The 12,136-nt window shown below is 54.2% G+C and overlaps 1 protein-coding gene across 2 annotated transcripts in view; it reads left to right on the top strand.

Annotated features, from left to right (window-relative positions):
• The first annotated feature begins 320 nt into the window (after positions 1-320).
• Positions 321-12,136, top strand: part of CDH5 (cadherin 5) — a 33,653-nt gene continuing 21,837 nt past the window's right edge. The window contains exon 1 of one of the 2 annotated variants that reach the window (XM_019755125.2): positions 321-460. The gene's annotated coding sequence lies outside the window, so the exon portion shown is untranslated. Of the gene's footprint in view, positions 461-11,213; positions 11,395-12,136 lie in introns of those variants that run through there. The other variant, XM_074314782.1, reaches the window with a different exon arrangement.

Below are 12,136 nucleotides of genomic sequence, written 5' to 3'. Positions count from 1 at the left end.
CTAGAGAGGTACTTTCAACTTGCTGAGTCTCAGTGTCCTGAGCTATAAAATGGGGGTGATGACAACTGCCCTTGGGGCTACAAGGAGGGTGAACTAAGGCCCTTGGCAGGTACTAGACTTAGAGCCCCAGATTTGAGGCCTGGAGTTGAGGCCCAGGCAGGTACAGCGCTAGGCCTCTGTGGGGACAGCCCAGCAGGACCGAGGGAGCGGCCCACCACAGGGCCTGCCTATCTACAGCCAGCCCGGCCCTCACAAAGAAACAATAACAGGAAACCATCCCAGGGGGGCGTGGGCCTGGGCCAGCTGGAAAACCTGAAGGGGAGGCAGCCAGCCTCCCTCGCTGCCGGGTGTGGCTCCCCTCGAGAGGTTGTCTGTCCGCCAAGCTCCACAGAACTCCATAGCACTCAGCCCCGGACGGACAGTCTGACAGAACAGAGACACCGCTCAGCCCACGGGCACGGTGAGTGAGCGCTCCCGACCCCAATCCACTCAGACCCTCACCATGGACCCAAGACAGTAGGGTCCTTGCCTTCCCCATCTGTAGAATGGTCACTGTCAGGGTCCCAGGGAAGAGCCTCTCCTCGGGGTACACAGGGTCTCCGCCAGGCTTAGAGCAGGGCTGAGAAGTACACCCAGCGGTGGTGCCCTGGGCACAAGTGAGCATTCCCAGGGCTGAGGGAGGGGAGAAGGCCTCAGCTCTCTCACATGTACTCTCTAATTCTATGTGACTCAAGGGCCCACTGGCTTCCAGTGGTGCCAGGCTCAGAGAGGGCAGGATTCTGCCCAAATCAACCAGCACACCAGGGGCAGAGGACTGGCACCCAGGCCTAGGCTCCCCTCTGGTGCGCCTTCCCCCAGGTAGAGGATTAACCAAGGCCTGTCATCATCCCCTCCCCTCAAGGCTCTGTGCTGGGACTGGGAGAAGAAGGGGAGCTCTGAGCCTCTGCCCCTCCGTCAGCCAGTGTCCCCATTCCAGAATAAGCAAGCTAAGGCTTAGCTCTGAGCACTTGAGGCCCTGCTAATGGAAGCCCCTTCCCTTCCCACCCCAGACACTGCAGGGGTCACTCTGAGCTGTGGGAGCTGTGGTCAGGAAGGTGGCCCTCCCTTTCTCCCCTGACACCCAGATACCTGAAGGTTGGGGCCCTGAGGCCCTCCTATTTTAGGGAAGTCCCCCAAAGGGACTTGAAGGCAGGCAGTCTCCAGAGCCCAGCCTGGAGACAGTGGTCCTGGGTGCACATCCCAGCTCTACCACCCACTTCCTGTCTGACTTTGGGAAAATTACTCCACATTATCAAACCTCAGTTTGCTTGTCTGAACAATGGAGACAGCAAGTCTTTCTACAATTCATTGTGGGAACTAAAGACAATGCACAGAGAAGGCTCTTAAACAACGGAGCTCCTTATTTTATAACTACCAACTACCCCATGAGTTAAATATAGCCTTTCTCCATTTCTCAGTAAGGAAACTGATATTTGGAGAAGAGCTGGGGTAGGAATTCGAATGAGGATTTTGTACCCGAAAGCCTAGTCTTTTTCCGGCGTCACATAGTTTCTCCATGTCTCAGCTTTCTCATCTATAAAATGGAGGAAACTGTCTCTTCCTGAGTCAACCTAATGCTTAGCACCAGGAGTGGCTCATTGTAGGGGATCTTCAAGAAACCATGGCTGAATTTACCTGCTACCCAGAGCTGATCTTGGCTGTGGATGTCATAAAGGTTTTGACCCCTGAGGTCGGTAGGACCCCAGCATGTGACAGGGAAAGTGAGAGACTGTCAACTCAGCTCTTCCTCTGGCAAGCACACAAGGGAGCTACTCTGTGCCAAGCACTGTGCTTTTTCCCCACCCCCAACAAGGACATCTCCCATGAGTGGTGGGCAGATAGGATCCTACAGAAGGTGAAGGGAATTCTGGGGGAGGCAGAGAACCTCGGCAGCTCTGAGAAACTGGACAGTCCAGTGTGGCCAGAGAGTGTTTAGAGCAGGGGGTGGCAGGATGGCTAGGGACGCTGAAGGCCACGAGTGCCAGGACCAGGAACTTTAGTTCATCTTGAGGTGATGGGGAGCAGTGGGCCTCTCCCCTTCGGCCTGAGTCCAGCCATCTGTGGGCGCCAGCCTGGAGGGCAGCAGATGACCTACAGAATCTGGGTGCCGCTGAGCCTCAGGCAGCCCTGCCAATCCAGGCTTCCTGTGCTGAGGGGGTAGGGGAAGCGTCCACTGGCCTTGAACGGGTTAAGCTGCTCGTGCTACAGTCTGGACCTGAGCAATTGTGCTGCTAAACAAGGGCCGGACATGGGGGCAGGAAGCCAGAGGGGGCCACGCTTATTTTCTCCCCAAGTTGGATGACTCACCGCTCTGCTGCTGCCTCAGGGATGCAAAGTGGACACAGTAGCCACCAGCTTAGGAAAAATCTTGGGCCCCTTGCTCATATGGACCCATGCCTGCTATATCCATCACTTCTCTGCACCCCCTCAGCAGCCTTGAAGCTACTAAATGAATTCCCATTTGACAGATGGGACCACAGAGACAGAGAGAGGCTGAGTGGCCAGTCCAAGGTCACAGTATGAGGAGGAATGAGGATATGAGTGAAGCCAGCTCCTTCCGGCCCCACAGCTCCTACCACGCCCCACAATCAAGCTCAGAGGGAAGACAAGTCAAGGAGAATTGTACATGACAGTTCAAGCCATAGAAGCAGGTACCAGGATAAGTCAGGAGCCCACTGACCCTGGCAAAGGAATGTTCTAGGATACAGGTCTTGTCCTGAGGAGTTTGGCTTCTGGCTGGAGAGATACTGAAAAGCTCATCCTAACTCAGGTCCAAGCTGATGTTGGATGGAGAAATCACAGAAGGCTTCCTGGAGGAAGAGAAGGAGACTGAGGTCTTAGGTCGGCAATCTCAGTCTTCTCATCTCTCTCGGGCAGGGATGGACCCAATGATCCCTAACCTCATTCAAGGACCTCCAGATTATCTGGGGCCACAGCATAACAGTCAGATCCTAGCAGGTGCAGATATTAGGAGGAGGAGGAGGAGGAGGAGGAGGAGGAGGAGGAGGAGGAGGAGGAGGAGGAGGAAGCAGGATCCATGGGGCCAGGCCAGGCCAGGCAGGCAATGAATGAGATTTCCTTCTGGAGAGGAACAGAGGGGAGTAGGAGGTAGGCCCAGGCATAACCAGGAAATGAGGTCAGGTGTGAGTCGACCAGTCAGCCAATTGAGCCCACAGCTACCAGGTAAAGGGGTTAAGCAGATGAGGGTCAAGATACCCACACATTTACTGAACACCTACTGTGTGCTGGGCTTCATACCTGTGATCGCCCTCCTGACTCGGGAGGCAGCTATTATTCATGAAGCAGCTGGGGCTCAGAGAGGGCAAGGGATGAGCCTCAGGCCACACAGCTCATAAACAGCTGAGCAAGTTCAAACAAGCAGGTTGGTGGGGCTCATTCTGTTGCCCTCACTGACTGCCTCAGAGTCCCAAAGTCAGGAAGCCCAGAGACTAGAAAAGGCTCTGTAGGGTAGGTGTTCTCTCCTTGAAACATTGAGCTGCCCCATTAGGAGACAGGGGCATAGACTGGATGACCCTGGAGCCCAGAGACCCCAGCACAAATTTGTTTTAAATCGTAAACTAGCTCTGGTGAATTGGTATTCTACAGTAGAATACCGTATTCCCCCAAAAAATAAGACCTAACCAGAAATAAGCCCTAGCATGATTTTTCAGGATGACATCTCCTGAACATAAGCCCTGCTGAGTCTTTTGGAGCAAAAATTAATATAAGACCCAGTCTTATTTTGGGGGAAACACGGTAGTATCTATTTCAAAGATTGTATTGAGGATTCAAGGGCTGAGTTCAAGTTCAGTGGGAATGAGCACTGTGGTGGATTAGTGATGTCTGCCATGGGTACAGGAATGGGTGAGTGGCCACCTATGACCTCTGTTTTGCCAGCCCTATCCTGTAAGAGGTCCCCTGCACAGAGGCAGGTGTGTGTTCACCAGGATCCGATAAGAAGGATAATCTCATTGTCTTCAAAGGACCAATATCCTAACGGGGGTGCGTATGACAATATTCTGGGCCAGTAGAGAGGCTATTTGGGAACAAGGAGGAGCTTCACTGAGTTATACCAATTACTGCACCCACTCTGACCACCCAAGGTGTTGTCTGCAAATAATTCAGATTTGTTTTAAATCCTGTGAGTGAAGAGGGAAGAGTGACAAGAGCAGGCCTGGAGACTGAGGCAGGCTGCCATGCAGCAATGGGAACGCCTGACCATCAAGGGCCGGAGCCTTGTGTTCATGCAGCTGGATACTGGACGAAGTGGAGACAGACCCAGAGCCTGCCTGGTCAGAGGCACTTGGGCCAGGAAGCACAGGCTGTACTGGGGGCAGGAGTCAATCAGAAGAGCTCATGGGGGAGGTGCCTGGGGCTTAAAAAGAAGTAAAGCATTCACCCAGGGGACACAGCAAGGAAGGGCATTCAGGCAGAGTTGGCCGTTCATCCATTCTCATACCCGTGGCAGACATCACTAATCCACCACAGTGTTCATTCCCTCTGAACTTGAACTCAGCCCCTAAATCCTCAATACTATCTTTGAAGTAGATACTCCCAATTCACTAGAGCTGGTTTGCGATTTAAAACAAATTTATGCTGGGGTCTCTGGGATCCAGGGTCATCCAGAGGAAACAGCCTGTGCAAAAAGCCTAGAGAGAGGAAAACCTGTGCATTCCAGAAACACCTAGTTCTCCTCATGACTGGAAAGGGCAGGGAGGTGGGGGAGAGGAGAGCCAGAGTGGTGGGCAGGGGACACGCCATGCTGGCTCAGGCGCTAGATTCATCCTGCTGGAGGTGAGGAGCCAGGGAGGACAGTCAGCAAGGGAGCAGGGTGGTCAGCTCTAAGCAGAGTTAAGACGGGGCTGTTGGTAGAACCCCAAGGGAAGGGGATCAGGTCTGGGACCCACAGGAGCAGGTCCCTGAGCCAAACTGAGCTACAAACCAGGAGAAAGTCCCTTGTGAGCTGCCCAGTCCCACCCCCAACACACCCCATACCCAAGGCTCCCAGGGCCTCACCCTTCATCCACACCAGTGTCTATAGTTGCCAAAGCCTAGCTGTAAATGCTGGAGTTTGAACAGACAATTGGGGAGTTCCTGAAGGAGTTTGGGGATCAGGAGCTCCAACCTCAGCCCTAAACTGGAGGTGTGTGGGGGGATGGCATGGGAGGGCAGTGCGGAGAGCTGCTCAGGGCCACACACGGAGCAGGGGCCCAGCTCGTTCCCTCCTACAGACACACCTCTTGCATGCTGTGGGCCCAGCCCCTCATCCCTGACCCAGGGCCTCTGGGCCAGAGTCCAGAGCCTGCAGGAGGCTGGGCTGGAACTGAGTGTCCTGTCCACTCTCTGAAGCTTTGCTTAGGGTTGGGCTCAGCTGCCAGGTCTTGTCCCAGCTGATGGTGGGTGTGCTGGGTGGGAACAGAGGGGCCAGCCCCACAGAGCAGAGAGACTCTTCAGGAATTGGCGTGGGCAGATGCCTGGGGACAGGGGTGTGTAGTTGTGAAGGCACAGTTGAGGGTATAGTGTGTCTGTGTGGTGTGTCTGTAGATGTCATGTATGTATCTCTGACCTGGAGGCTTCCTCTGCCCCACCCCCAAGGGCCCTCCAGTCTTCTCAATACCCCCCCCCCCCCCCCCGCAAAAGCCTGAACTTAGCCCCTAAAACCTCAGGCTTGAGCAGGGTTCTGGTCAGGTCAAGGAGCAGGGGTCTTCCCAGTGGTCAGGGGCAGGACCAGCCTAGGGGCATCTGCCAGGCTGCCCCACTGAGCAGTTCCCAGCTGGGTCCAGGCTTCCCAGAGTCAATTTAGCTACAAATGGAGCAGTTCCAGCCCCTCCCTTTGTGCCCTCTGTATCCCCCTGGACCCTCCTTTTAAAGAACACAGAGCTGAGCAGATCTCACAGCCCCTTCAAGGCTAAATCTCAAGGACACATGCGGGCCACAAAAAGAAAGACAGCAAAGAGAGTTTTGCCTGATGTCCCACAGGGGGACAGAGAGAGGCAGGACTCACTCCTGGAGTGAGACCCTCAGACCAATCCGGGCCCTCCCCCTCTCTGCCTTCTCACCGCTTCCTGCCCTCCTCCATCACAGTCTGAAGCTCTATTTTTTTATCAAGAGGTTACTGTCCATCTCCCCCGCTGGGATGCAGCCTGTGTTTGCTTCCCGTGTGTGTTCATTCAGTGCCTGCCACATAGTTGGTGCACTATGTTTGTTGAATGACTGTGGAACCCCAGGGCCCTAGAGAGGGTTTCAAAAAAGTGATGCCATGGGACTAAATCCAGGCAGAGGAGAGAGAATGGCCATACAAAGGTGAAGAGGATGTGACCACACCTGGCATCTAGGTTCTGACCTCAATGGTCCCACTCACTGTGGACACAGACCCGGATCCAGGGGCTCTCCAAGGCCCCAACCTGCCATCCAGGCATGGGTGAGCCCAGCCACTCCCCAGGTCCTCCCGGGCTCCTCTACCCCTTTTTCTGGGCTCCATGCCCGCTCACCAGTGTCTTTGGGCCACACTCTGTCTTCTCATTGTGGGTCCCCCAGACTTTCCCAGATTGACCAAGGGCACAACCCCTTCAGGTTCGCTGGCTGGCCCACCTCATCCACGAGTCCATTTGGAGTTGCCCCCTAAAGTCTCCAACATGGCTGCAGGGACAGGCATTGTCACAATCCTAGATGACAAGGACACAGACAGGCACCTGGTCAAGGCGTGTGTGACACGCATATCTGAGCTGCCCAGAGAGCGAATCCCCTCTCTCCTCAAGGCAGTTGTTGGGCAAGTCGCCAGGGCTGCTCAGCTGGGAATTTCTGAGCACAGAAATCTGACCCTCTGCACATCTGTCACACCCAAAGCCACCCAGCAGCACCTTGATCTCTGAAAACTTAGTGACAGCAACCAAGAGACGTGACTCCTATTTGTAGGATGGTAAAGGGCTGAAACAAGTGTGACCCCGCTGTGGCTCTGACTACACCTCCAGAGATGTAGCCATGGGGACATGCTGCTTCCAGCTGTGGGTACAGCAAATCCTCTTGCCTGACTTCCTCTCCCTCTATCAGCCGCTGGAGGTGGAACAATTGTTAGACAAAACCATTCCCCTTGGCCCCCATTTTGGTGGCCAAATTTCTAACACAAAAGGCAAAATAACACAAATAAAATGTAGCTTTTCAGATGGAAAAGACCCTAAGGTCCCGCTGAGATTGGATGTAGAAGGAGCCTGGGATTTAGAAAAAGATAGATCTGAGGGGTAGTGGGGAGTCCCAGGTCTACCCCTTCTGAGTTGTTTGTCTTGAGCCTCAGTTTCTTCCTCTGTGAAATGGAGCTGATAATTCCTACCTCCTGGGGATAGTGTGAAAACTGAATGAGATGGTAGCTATGAAAGCCCAGCATGGAGAACAGTTTATTATTATTACTGCACATGAATGTCACCACAGAGAGGGGCACATGATGGAAAAAACACTATGTGGGGTGAAAGGCAGCCTAAGTTCAAATCCTGGCTCCACCTCTTGCTGTGTGGCCTAGGATGACTCACTCCACCTCTCTGAGCCTCACCTGCTAAATGGGATTACTGACAACTACCTTGCAGTTTGCAAGGTTTAAATGAGATAATGTGGGCCACTGAGGAGATACTCAGGAATGTCAGCCCCTATCCACCACCCACGGCCAAAAAGGGCTGTCTTGGGAGAGCCCGCGAGGGTCTAGGATGGGCGCTGGCGATGGGATTATGTGAGCTTCGTCTCCCAAAGGTCCTATTCTCCAAGGTCCTGCCTCCTCACTAACTGTCACTGACAAGACAGCTGAGCATGCCCCCCCCCCCGAAAGTGACACACTGGTGTGGTGGGGTGACTCTGGAGGGCAGTGCCAGTTCTGTGTGCCAAGGGAGTTCTCTCCAGGGCCCACAGCAGAGCCTCTGCTGGACACAGAATGGATCTGAACATTCAGGTCATACTTTATATGTGGGGCCAGCCAAAGCCCCTTGAAGGGTCCCTGTCCCCTGTGTGCCATGTGGCCAGAGCCTGTGCCGGGGGCCTCGGCTTTATTTAAGTCCAGCATGGTTACATATTTGTTTGCCTGATGGATGCTGGCAGCCCTGGGACCTCGGGCTCATCCAAGCAGGCCCCGCCCAGGAGAAAGCCGTGCTCCTCTTCACTGGGGCAGACAGGTCCTGGCAGGAAACAGTATTTACTCTGGGGGCTCGGAGGGACTACTTACAGAGCTGGGAGCTTGGCTAAGGGAACAAGGGGGACACTGAGGCATGCGGACACCAGCAACAGTGGAAACCGTTACCACCCAGAGCCAAAGGCACAGAGGAGGGAGGGTTGTTTCCAGAACCCTGGAGGGGCTGCCCGCCCACCAGGAGCTGTCAGTCACAGCAAATAATATGAACCAGCACAAAGAGCCAAAGGGAAGAACTAATCCCGCTTTCTCCTCCCATCCTGAGAGCTCTTGCTGGAGCGCCTACTGGCCAAACACCAGAAGCCAGGGCCAGAAAGCCCAGGGGTCAGCCCCTCGACACAGAGCAGAGGTCAGGGGAGGTGTGGGGGGACTGGATCTGGCAGGTGGGGACCTGCAAATCCCTCCACCAAGTGACGGGGTGTGAAGGAACAAGAAGGGTAAGTAGACTCCTCCAGGGAGCAGAACCAGAGTGTCAGTGAGGATTCACACACCGTTGGTTCCATTTTTAGCTACTGTTTATTGCCCACGTCACAAACATTTTCTAATTCAACCAGAAAACAACCCTGAGAGGTAGATGCTAGTGTTCCCACTGCACCAAGGACGAAACTGAGGCTCAGAGGGGTGAAGTGTCTTGTGCACAGTCGCTTAGCAACAAAGCAATGCAACGGAGGTTCTGCAAACTACAGAGGCTGCCGTCATAGCCACCACCCCGCACTGTGTGGGCCCAGAGAGAAACGATCCACGTGTGACATGTGGCTGAGCCTTGAGGAGGGGAGACATAGCTGGGTGAGAGGGAAAGATGGTCTCCAGGAAGCAGAGGAAGCTGTGACTTGAGCCCTGCCCTGGGGCCTGGATGTCAATCCAGTGGAAGATGTAGGGAATGCGGCCTGTGACGCAGGGACCAGGGACGGTCCCCAGAGGACTTGTCCTCAACTCTGAAGAACAAGTTCACCAGACAGAGAAAGAGGCAAAACCGGGGGTGCTGTCCTGGGGTCACTTCTCTTCTGCAGCTACCTGCTCTCCTGACTGTTCCACCCTCGCAGCTTGAACACTGTCCAGACACCGTTACTGGACGGTAACTGCAAGCTCCCCCCGACTCCAGGCGGGTCTCCAGCAGCTGCTGGCCATGACCACAGAGACCCTTCATAGGGAACTGCCACCTGACACAGTCCACACAGAACTTTTGGTTTGCTCCCCACCAACATGCCACAGCCCCAGGCTTCTGAATCTCAGGAAAGACCTTGCTGTCCCCCAACTGCTCAGGCCAAAGACGGGGAGCCCTCCCTCATTCTTTCCTATCCCTCGCCCCCACCTCCCCTTCACCAGCGAGTCCTGTTAACTCTACCCCAAAAATATTTCCCGTGGCCATCCCCTCCTAAACCTGGTGGACCACCATCACCTCTCTCCTGTATGACAGTGACTGCCTCCTCCTGGTCACCCTCACCCAGCCAGCCCCCTCCCCACAGCTGACTGCACAATTACACTGCATTCGTTGCCTACGGCTGCTATAACAAACCTCCCCAAACACAGTGGCTTGAGACAATACAAATGTATTTATTTGTTATCTTGTAGTTCTGGAGGTCGGAAGTCTGAAACAGGTTTCAGTGAGCTAAAGTCAGGGCTGTGTTCCTTCTAGAAGCTCTAGGGGAGAATCCATGTCCTTGCCTTTTCTGGTTTCTAGAGGCCACCCTCATTCCTCGGCCTATGATCCTGCATCACTCCAACCACTGTTCCCATTGTCACATCTCCTTTTTCCTGATTCTGACCCTCCCTCCTTCACCTTTTAAAAACCTTTGATTACAGTGGGTCTACCCACATGATCCAGGATAATCTCTCTATCTCACCATCTTTAACGTAATCCTATCTGCCATGTACAGGTTCTTGGGATGAGGACGTAGACATATGTGTGGGTGGCATCATGCAGCCTACCACACTGACCTGGCCAGCTCTTCCTGTGACCTGCCCTCCCTCATTGTTCATTTGTATCTGACCCAGGGACGTCCTTTGCTTCTTCAAACACACTAAACATTTTTCTACCTCAGGGCCTTTGCACTTGCTGGTCCTTCTGCCTAGAAGTCCCTTCCTTCCCCTGGCATTTCTAGGACTAACACTCAGATGATGTCATCTCTAGGAGAGGCCTTTCCTGGCCTCTCCCTCTCAACCAGCTGCTCCCTCGGTCTCTGTTGTGTCCCCCATTGTAATTCCCTGAGCCCCTCTGATCACTAGCTGATGTTTTTCCTCATTTACTTATTTTCCGGGTGTTCCCACTACAGTGTGCACTCCCTGAGGGTGGTTCTTGTCTGTCTTGCTCACTGCTGTACCTCAATGCCTAGCATGGGGCCCAGCATACAGTAGGTGCTCAATACCCATCAGGGCTCACACCCTGTCCTGCTCAGTAGCCTGAAAAGTATCTCTCTCTCCCTGTCTCCCTCTCTCGCTCTCTCTCTCTCTCTCAGGTTCACTTCTGTTTGTTTCACTTTTTCATTTTCGAGTCACTTCTCATTTGAGGGAGGAAGAAAGAACTAAGACTTGCAGTTCCTTTCTAAGCAAAGAAGGAAATGACCCACCAGGCTTGGGCCCAGCAAGGCTGGGGCAGGGGTCACGCCTGCTGCCTTCCCTAAGTCAGAACCAGCTTCCTGGCCAGGACTCCCAACCTCCCCATGGCTTTGTTCACTGCCTGCCTCTCACCTGGAAGGGCTGCCTTTGCCACACCCACCTCAAAGGGAGCCAGGTTGCTCCCAAGTCTACCGCCTCATCTGTGACTGAGGAAAGTGAGAGGCGGAGGCTGGAGGGCCTTGGAGACACATGGCACTTGTATTTTGGGGCCTGCTCTGCTCCATCCCAACTCAGGAACCCACTTCCTCCTGGGCCAGTGGCAGGGGACACAGGATGGGAAACTTGAATGCTAAGCTCAGCAGACCCAGAGGCCAGGCTGGCCCAGCACAGATGACACCCTCGGCCCTCACTGAGGCCAGCCTGGCGCCAGTGTCTCAGAGGAAATGTGACTAGAGTTTGGAAATCTCCTGTGATGTGCAGAGTCCAGCCTCTCCCCTGGGCCGAAGCAGGGGACAGTCAGGGAGTGGGCCCCCTTCCAGCAGCACCCTGTGAGTCCTCGTCTCTCCAGGCAGGAGCCCTGATCCCACTCCCACCACCTGCCTCCTTCCCTTGAACCATCCCACACGCCACAGGTCAGTGACACAGGGACCCAACAGGGGTGGACTGAAGGGGTCAGGGCTGAGGGCATAGTGACAGCCAAGGTCAGAGCCTCCACCCACTGTGGGGCAATGGGGAAAATCCCTCTCCCTGGAATTCAGGAGGACGCTAGGCCCCCATCGATGGGGAACCCTAGATCCTAATCTGGGCTGATCCCAAGTCCTGGAGGCGGCCTTGACGGGCATGAACCTGGGCAATCACAAGGGACCCTGTGCTTAAAAGGCTCCCATGCCTGCTTTCATGTTCTTCTGTCGCTGTCTTGAAATTCTTAATAACTTCTGAACATGGGACCGCACATTTAAATTTTGCAGTAGGCCCTGAAAATGATGAAGCTAGTACAGTAAGCCCAGCCTGTCAACCTCCACACCACCCACCCCTACTCTGGTGACAGCTCCTAAACTGATAATCTCCCATGAATTCTGGGGGTGAGGTCTGACCCTCTGGGTGAACACATTTGGGTTTCCTAAGAGCCTTCTGAAGACAGCATCAAAGCCACACTGCTACAGGGGCTCCAAAGCTGGCCAAAGGACATGTTTATTTGGAGGAGCCTTGAAATCCCATGTCATAGCAGCTGCTGGGGCAAGAGAGAGCAGTAAGAAACAACACGAACTTTTGGACCAGCCAGACTTCCTTCGAATCTTGGCACTGCTGCTTACATTCTGAGTGATCTCAGAAATGTTACTAAACCTCTCTGTTCCTCAGCTCATCTGTAAAAGG

Source organism: Rhinolophus sinicus, linkage group LG11 (assembly GCF_036562045.2).
Source record: "Rhinolophus sinicus isolate RSC01 linkage group LG11, ASM3656204v1, whole genome shotgun sequence".
Lineage (NCBI taxonomy): Eukaryota > Metazoa > Chordata > Mammalia > Chiroptera > Rhinolophidae > Rhinolophus > Rhinolophus sinicus.
Note: the sequence above shows the minus strand (reverse complement) of the source record. Positions and strands in the feature narration are given on the sequence as shown.